Below are 9,640 nucleotides of genomic sequence, written 5' to 3' on the forward strand. Positions count from 1 at the left end.
AACATATACACAAAGACATAATACTTATGCATCCAGTGAGGGGAGAGTGACGCAGGGCCGCTCTAAACTTCCATTCTTTTAATCTCACTCTTGCAAGTTCATTTTCATCCCTGCTTTCTACCTTTGCTTTCTCTTTTCTCAATTTTCTGCTTTTCTTTCTTTTGTCAAAGTCTGATGATGAAACATAAGTCAAGGTCATCAGAAATAAGGGCCAGTGCCCACCACCTTCAACCACCAGTACAAATTAAGCACTGGGGGTAAATTTCCGAATGTTTACATGGGAGCTATTTCTGGTGCAACTGAATTTTGTGCTGCACTCTCAGACTTATTATTTGTATACTGAGTGGACAATGCAGGCCAAATGTATCAATGTGTCCCTCAACGCAGCAAGACAACTTTCTGCGCTGTGTAACAGGGAGCGAGAAGGGATGTCTCATATTTGCTAAGATATGATGTATTCTTGCTCTCTTCCTCGTAGGTGCACACAGTGCTGCCTAGCGCCAATGCAGGCATCCTTCGCCATGGTGCAAGAGTGCCTGTGTTACTAGCAGGATTGTTTTTGTGCTGGAGGGGACACCTTCCTGCACAAAAACAATCCTTAGAGGCATTTTCATCTTTCTACTTGTGCTGCAGGAGAAATTAAGATAATTATCCTTGTTACGCCTCTGTTGTCAATTTTGATGCAATCCCAGGTTTACTATCCTTAGTAAATTTGGGATTGTGTCAAAATCCATGGGTGGATTCATGGGTACATCTATTCTCCTTCTATGGAACGCCTTCCCAATGCAGCGTAAGGCAAGTCCGCAGTTTGCGATACTTTGAGTTACTCTGGATTTACTAAGCCACACAGCGCTATGCAAGCTGGCTTAGTGGGGCTTAGTAAAACTAACTTAAGCCCTCGTGTTGCCTTGCATCACCTTGCATGGGTAAGGGAATGGCTTAGTAAACTGGCCCTATGTTTTTTATTGCCTTGTGACATAATAGCACTCATGCAAAACTTAAGTATATATACCTATGTGTTTGCATATGTCCGTGCTTTGCTTCGGTGAGAATAAAATGAATAAAATAATTGTATTAAGACACGGTCTTTGGTTGCTCTAGGGTTTCATGAGTTGTTCTACATCAGTCCTGCAGGACCAAGAAATCACCAAGGTACTGTACTTGCATTATGACTTTCTGAGGGCCTGGGGTAAAGGTAACATGACCCGCTGTCACTTTTGTTGGCGATACTTTAGTAACACAAGCCTTGGCTTAAGAACAGCCTCTATGCGCATGCTCAAGGTGTCTTCATAAGGGAGACAATTTCACTCACAGCCGGTGTGGGTAAGCGCGGTGGGGCAGTGGAGCGTTGCAGGGGGGTGTTGACAGACGACAGAATAGGTCTCGGTAGTGTTCTCATTCCTCTTCAGAATGTAGCTCACTGTTCCTAGGCTACATGGTCTGGAACGTGGAACTGTAATTCTTCAAGAATGTAAGCAACTAGTCAGTTGACAGTTGCAGGACTCGTATGCCCGATGGGGTCGTTTATCGCCTTCCTAATAAAATCATATTTCACTCTACTCAATGCTCCCGATTCATCTTTTACAGTCTCAGTCGCATGGAAGCCCTAGACATCCCCCTGCAGGTGGGTGCAGTCACTCACTACACCCAACAGCAAGGTAACCTCTCTTCAAAGTGCAGACAGCATGCCACCTGTAGTGCCAAGACACCCTAGGGTATACAAAGCGCTTTCCAAGTACTTAACATAACCTGTAAACATGGAGCGGGTTTGATGCAGCCACTCCATATTTCGTTGAATGTGCTTTCCTGAGGGCAGCACACGTTCCTGGGTGCCCTGCGGAAATAGCTTTCTTTGTTATATGGCACACTGTACCTGTTTACACACGGCGCACCTTTGAAAGATGCGCTGTGGCACAAATTCCCCTTGTCAAAGGTTGGAACGTTCACTTTGATATCTGGGACTAAAAACTACTGGGTGGCTTGATGGCTGGAGAGCAGCTAACTGGCCACCTCTCCAGAATCAAATCTGTGAGGAACAAGTAGGTGAAAGTCTATTTACATATCATAATTAGGTGCATGCACATGCTTTAAATGAACATACTGCTAGGGCAGTCTGTCTGCCAACAGAGGCATTCAATCCTTACAAGCCCATTTTATGGAATTTTACCTGGGGGAGGGGGAGAAGAGGTGTAAGAACTCTTATCTCACCTTGATGGCATCTAGCGAAAGAGGGGGGCCTGGCATATCCAGACAATCTCCAATGTGACAGGACAGTGGATGGCCAGGGAGCATGAGAAGAAATTACTCTATATGAACAATGTAGTGGTTACTCACTCATTGTGGAACTTGTCCCTGTTGAGGAGGGCCCGGTGCCCCAAAACACAAACTGGAAAACTCCAGTGGAGACGGTACTGGAGTTGAGGGACCCCATTGGAGAGAAAGGAGGATTTGGCCACCATCCCTTCACTGGACACACCAATAGAGTGTGCTGCAACAATAGTGTGTGCTGCAACGGTCAGAGCTGCCCACTTTGGAACTGGGGAACCAGGGTCGAGTCTCGACGTTTCCCTCAACATCCTGTGATTCTTGGCAAATCACTAAATCTCCCTGTGCCTACCAAAAAATGAATGTGCCCCTGTGTAATGTAAATGGTGTTCATGTAAAGCGCTCCAATACCTTTGGATAGTGTTCACGCTAAATAAACTAGAAAAACAAACAAAATAGTGAACCCATTGGAAATCAAGCACTGGCAATCCCAATAGGTCTAGGTTTAAAGGAATATTAAACGGTAATGTGAAGCATTACAAATAGCATGGAAATCGATTATGTATTTGTGTGGAAGCAAAGAACTGTAGAATAATATTGGTGTAGTATAAAAGGTCGGGTGACAGTTGTACTGTCAAGACAGACCTAAAAATCCATGCAGGTTAATGACTGCCCTGCTTAAGTCTGTGCCATTGCCAGAGAAAGCACAATAACTTTTCTGGTCATCTTAGGCACCTGCTAGTACTGAAATACCATGTGTGTGCCCCTGGGAGTTCAAGATTAGGCAGCTGAATAAATAAACAAAATGATCACGGATGTTAGGAGGGCAAGCACTTTTTTTCTGGAAGCACACAATCAAAACCTGCACGATCAAAACATGTACTCCTTGCTTCCAACATGAGGGCTGAGCCAAAGGCCCTCTCCTGGTGATTCTCATTTAATTGACTGGAGACAGCTGCGCTGTCAAGCCAAACAATAATGTCAGCACCAGCTGAGATTGAGGGAGAACTACAGGGTTCATTTTTAGATGAGGCACTGTGGTTTGATATTTCCAATTTTCACAAAAGCATTTTACACAGGAAATGTGGCCTATTAAGTAATGTACAGGTGGTACATGACACCCACTCACTTGCAGCGCCTTTTCTCACTGCATTCACATCCTGCTAAAGATGTGATGAGGAAGAGGTATCCTTTCTCCACATATGGTGGCCTGCAGTGTCATCAAGACCTTCTGGAAGAAGGCTCTGTGGCACATGAAAGACTTCTTAGGGGTCCGACACAACCTACCTGAGCAATCCTGGGCAATAGACCAATGCATCTGGAGGGGATGAAAGCAAATGAGTAGACACTGGTATTGGACATGTTAGGGGCCACAAAACACAAACAGTGCACTGCAATGTGTTGGAAGACGAGGGGATGCCCACAAATAGCAAGCTGCTTTCATTAATTATGGCAAATCTTAACAATGGCACTTCTAACATATCCCCTAACTCATAATAGAGCTCAAATTCACAGGGAGGAGGAATCCTATGATTCAGTACTTCTTTAAATTGGAACGTTTGTGTTTTTTACCCCCTTGACTGATTACGCTCTAAATATTTGATTAGATCCGGTGGAAAAGGTCCCAAATGGACCTTCCCTCCTTACAAAGTACCAAGTGATATTTTGGTCCTGACCCCTAGAGAGTACAACAGCTCACTAGACCTTGTGAGCATGTAATAACAGATTCACCCTCAGTGCTGTGCTTCTGGCGACAAATCCAAAGAAGGTTGTCATAGCTGCATCTGTCTTGGTGGTGCGGGCGGGTTCTTGGTCCCATGCGCTATGAACTCAAGGGCTATGGTATTCAAATGGTTGACCTCAAAAGTAGAGCCTCTATATTTTCTGCTTCTTTACGGTATGTATGAAATCAATAAAAAGATGTCAACAAAACCTGCTTATGATGCTGCACCTTTATATTGGCAAGAATATGTGTCATATTTTCGTCTCACAAAGATACATTCTGAGCAAATTAAAATACACATAATCAATTTATACATTTTGTCATGGTAGAGAAGTTCAATGAATAAAAAAAATGTTTATGTTTGTTGTTTTGATTGTCATCTGCTTTAGCCAGTTGTTCACTCTTGCTTTATTTTTCTCATTTTGGTAGGTTGCACAAGATGGCCTCGGAGGTGTACTGGTAATTTGAGATGTTTTAACCCATATCCACAGTTTGATATCCCGAGCAGGACAAGTATCCAGACTGTTGATGCAGCCAAATGAATTCCCACATTAGCTTAAACATTTTTCAAAATATACGTGAGATATTTTGTTTTTGTCAAATGTGATTGATGCATATGCTTTGCACTACACAATGTACATAAGTAACCTATCGATACCTCCTGCCAGTCAATAGCATTTTTAATAACACTAGCAATTTCAAATATGTGTATTAAATGTAAACTGGGATTCTTCTAGAATTGGCTTTAAATAAAATATTTGTGAAATGCCTTTAAATAAAATATTTGCTTTGTACCTCACAAAATGGTCTCTCTGTGATTTTCTTTTTTTGAAAAAGTAATTTTACTTTATTCATTACCACCTCTATTTCTTCAAACGTGTGCCCTCGTTTAATGACCCTGTTTTCTGTGGGGTGAGTGCAGGGTACTGAGGTGGCCTATTGTGCCGCCATTAAGAATCTAGAAGTCATTAAATTTGAGAGAGAGTGCTGCAGTTGGACCTACTCAACGTAAGTCTAAACCCAAACGACATCACTTCAGCCTCAGTAGCGGATGTAAGGAGGAGCCGAATGCACTTGGATGAAGGGTCTCCATCTCTTGAATAACCATAACAATCAGTAGTACTCATTGAATTCCCTACTAAGGAAAGTCTTAGCGAAGCTGCTGCGATTCACAAACCTCTGGTTTACTGGTTGGCCATGTACGTGCAACTGGTACTTAATCCTTGGCCCAAATGTCCCTTTGTTATTGGCATAGAAAAAAATGCACAGCTTCGCGGATGAGGTTTGTAAAAGGGATGCAACTTTGATTTCAGAAACCTTTTATGTACAATGAGATATGTAATTACATTTATATTTAGGTGGGGATTTTGTACAGTTTCTCAGTATGTACTTTATAATAATGTGATTAAGTAGCACTTAGAAATAGCTTGATACAAACATTAACGGATGTCCAATTTCAAACCACAAAAGCAAAATAGTGTTCTTTTACTATTCTTGCATTGACATATACATGAAATGTTGAGCATTAAGGCATCTTTGAAGATTTCCTGTTAAAATATGTTAAGCCGTCTTTAGGGGGAAACACCTATTACAACGCAGGCCTTACAACGCAGTGCCTTTACATCACAGCCAGTACCAGGACTGTGACGTTACCATGAGTTCCATTACAACGCAAGTCATTACAATGACTTGCTTTAGGGAATGTGGTGTTGGATTTTAAGTCCAACACCTTCCCTACTGATACACCGACTGGAGTTGGAAGAGTAATTTAAACTATTCCAAAGTCCAGCGCTTCCTTAAAGCAAGTCGTTAAAATGACTTGTGTTCTAATGGAACTCGTGGTAGTGACACAGTCATGGTATTGACTTCGTTGGATTTATTATGTGTTGTAACAGGTGCCAATCCGTCTTTAAATTAGCCTGTGTACTAAGGTAAGAATGTGGTCCCATACTCCTTCATGCTGTGAAGTTAGCAATATTTCAGAGGTACTGGAAGAATAGCCGTCTCATTAATATACACCTAAGCCTGCTGATCGTCTGAGTTCTCAAGGATGATAGGGAGGGCGTTCCCGAGAAGAACCCACAATCAGAGAACTTGGGCTGAAACACTGGATGTGCAAAAATGGAGACTCTCTAAATAAATGGCACTTACAGAGCAATGACGCCTCTCAACTCTCTGAACCAAGAAAGGTATGCGAACACAAGTCCTTTCTATCGAATTATAAAGATATAAGTTCAGATTATATGTAGAAACTCATGCAACAGAAGACAAGGAAAAAGGAAACGATTGCATTACCTTTTACTCACTTTCCTCTGCAATAATGACTTAATGCCCTATCACACGAAGGGCGACTGTAGCCATAAAATATTACACAAAGCTTAATGGTTAATGCAGAAAGTTAGTCTAGGTGTGGCTTTACCCTGGGTCTCTGCCTTCTCTTCTACACCTACACAGCAGTAAGCATCATTGCACATGCACAGTACAATTGTGTGTTGTATATTTTTGTATGTAAACCCTACCACATACAATTTGGAAAAAGGGACTTGTGGTGTGTTTGGTGTGTGCCACACTACATGGTATAACACATAGTATCATCAATTAACTTGTGATCTATAATCATTACGTTTTGTGTGATATCATAGAATAGGTGTGTGGTAATTTCAATATGTGGTGTAAAGTAATGGAGAAACTCATTCATTAATAGTTATTTGACCAAAAATAGTGATAAACTAAAAGGACAGGACTTTCATGCAATCAAATCTATCTGCCATGCGATATTTCTGATTAATGTGCATCTCAATAAATAGTTTAACTCATACCAAAGAGACTTGAACACCACAGCTTTTTTCCTCAATCATGACTTTAACAGGAAAATAAGGAATTGGACCTTGTCAAGTCTGTACTAACCTACGCACATATTAGATTGATCCTCATTGCATGCTTTAGCAGAGACAATAGCACCATTCATGATCCAGCAGTTCCATCTTCTTTGTGAGTGGTGTTCCTCATTCTCATCTGGCTTTTCTCCTGTAGATTTAGCCTGCTCAGAGCATGTCATCTCTCCAGGAGTAAAACACAGAAGAGCCATTTACTAATGCTTACTGCTGGGGTTGCATCAGTTTTATGACGCAAGCTCAGAGCAGAGTGTTGGGGTGGGATTTGCTATCCAACAAAAAACAGGATTTGCATTGGAAAGTATCCCAAAGTAGCACAAAGTTGTCTTATGAACTACTTTGTGTCAAGGGGCTTACCATGGGTAGTACACTGGCATTCCCAAGCAAACAGCCATGGGTTTTGATGCAAATCCAATCTACTAACATTCATCGACTGGGATTTCCGCCTTATCCTTACTTCTCCTCAATGCAGGCGCAACTAGGATAAATGTTTAAATTGCTCCTCATTTTCCAACTTGGCACGTGTGCTACATTGTACACCAAATATGCCATGTTGGAAATGTATTAAAGGCTAGTTTTGTAATTTTAAAATGTATTTAGGGTCCTCTTCCCGTACAGAACCTAGCCTTAGAGAACAGGCACACCCTTGCACTATGGCGCAACAGTCTGTGCATTGGTATGTTATATTATAGAGTTTTGTATAGTGCTCGTGTACCCCAGGGTGTCTTGGCGCTGCCTTGCATAAGGGCGATCAGCGAGGGCTAATACGTACAATATGGCCCCTAAAGGTTAGAAGAGCCATGTTTTCAATGCTTTCCTAAACTGTAAAAGGTTCTGTGAATTTTTCATTTCAAAGCGGAGGGAATTCCACAGTCTAGCGGTACAGGTCACAAAGCTTTTCCCATCCCAACAGGTTAGTCTGAACTTGGCACCTCAATATTATTCAAGCTAGAGGAACGTGGGAGTCTAGGAGGTGTGTACCAATGGAAACGCTGACTAAGGGCCACCGGTCCAATATTATGTAGTGTCTTGAAGGCAGCGCACAAAGCCTTGAATATGATCCTTTTTTTTCATAAGCAGTCAATGAAACACCAATATATTTCAATGAGCACGTTTAATTGAATACACAGAAATGTGCATATTGGGAAGCAAAAACATTTAAAACAACGAATTTGAATTTCCCCAAATTCAAACATTATCTGTTGTTCCTCATTTATCGCTTTGTTGTGGCTTTGTACCTTATTTCCATGTGATGTTTAAGTGTCCACTGCTTTGAATTTCAGTGAATATCACATTGTCCTGAAATTTTAAGTGTTCCATCACATTTGTCATGATGAAGTGGAAACATATCCCTTTTCATCCCCAATAATATCCTCTGTTTCACTGTCTTTAAATGTTGAACCCTCTCTCTTTCCCTCTGTCCTAAATCAGATAGCATAACCTCTTCCTGCTCCATTCCCTTCAATCTTATTGGTTAGTAAGGGTTGTCCTTGATTTAGTCCAATTGTAACAAATCAGAATTACTGATTGAAAACAAAGCGATTCATCTCATGAATTACTTTATATTTTTCTATTGAATTTAGTTGCTTCAGAGCTTTTCATTTTTTCATTTCCTGTAATGTTTTTATTCAAGCATCACATCAGGAGTAAAGGGCACTGTGAGCCAATAACGTTGTGTCCCAAACAAATCCTGTAATAATTAAACAGAAGTAACTCGTCGCCAATGTCGTCTCCTGCGCTCACCCCAGACAAAGTATGTGGATCTCAGTGCATGAGCAATTGTAGTGTTTAGTAGAAGCGATTGTCGAGCTGGCATGATGTAACGACAGACAGGATTAATGGCATAAAGAGTCTACTAAAGCACATTAGACATCTAGTATGGAGCTGCCTTTGGGTAATAACATTACAATCAAATGGGTATCATATTTTTGAATCAATCTCACAATTCTGGTTACCTACAACGTCACAAAAAGTAGAGGGTTTTGTGGTTTATAAGAGTTTTTACTCCAATAACTGGTGTAAAACTACCATCGAAGAACATTGTGTCTGACTTCCACCACCTTGTCTATTATTTAAAGATCAACCCTAAATATGTTCCTGTTTGTCTACAGATGGTTAGGACAGTGGTAAGCAGAAAAGTAGGTGTGGTCCACCGACTTACATGCCAATATGACAAAGATCTCACAAATTAATTGATTTACCAAAGGCTGGCCAGTCGTAAAACAGCCTTACCGGTGACTTTTTTGGCCTAAGGAGTGAAAACTCCATTAAAATGAGTTTTGCCTAACAGCTTAATGCATGAATCTAGAGTAGCTGGTGGTCTCCCCATTCGTGACCAATAATACCATAGGATGGCAGACATGCAAAGAAGATAAGGCTCACAAGCATCAGAAACACTCTTGGTATGTCGAGCTACCTGAACAACCTGCGTCAAAAAGACAGAAAAGGGACTAATGCCCTTTCAAGTCTGCTGTGTTATACAGACAGAAGTAAAAGCAACATTAATTCTATTCTTTTCAGATTTGACTTGCTGCTAACCAGCTTCTTCACAACCACTTTCACTCTTGTCTCCACATGAGGCCATGTCATTCTCATTACAAACAGCGACACCTCATACAAGTTTCCACATAACAGACCTGTTTCTACAGATATATCTAAACCTATACCCTCTGACTGTGCCCTAATTCACGTTTCACTCAACATTGCTTCACCGAAACCACCCTGTTCTGATAAACCGTCCCTCGTTAACACACTCCTG

Source organism: Lissotriton helveticus, chromosome 1_1, assembly GCF_964261635.1.
Source record: "Lissotriton helveticus chromosome 1_1, aLisHel1.1, whole genome shotgun sequence".
Taxonomy (NCBI): domain Eukaryota; kingdom Metazoa; phylum Chordata; class Amphibia; order Caudata; family Salamandridae; genus Lissotriton; species Lissotriton helveticus.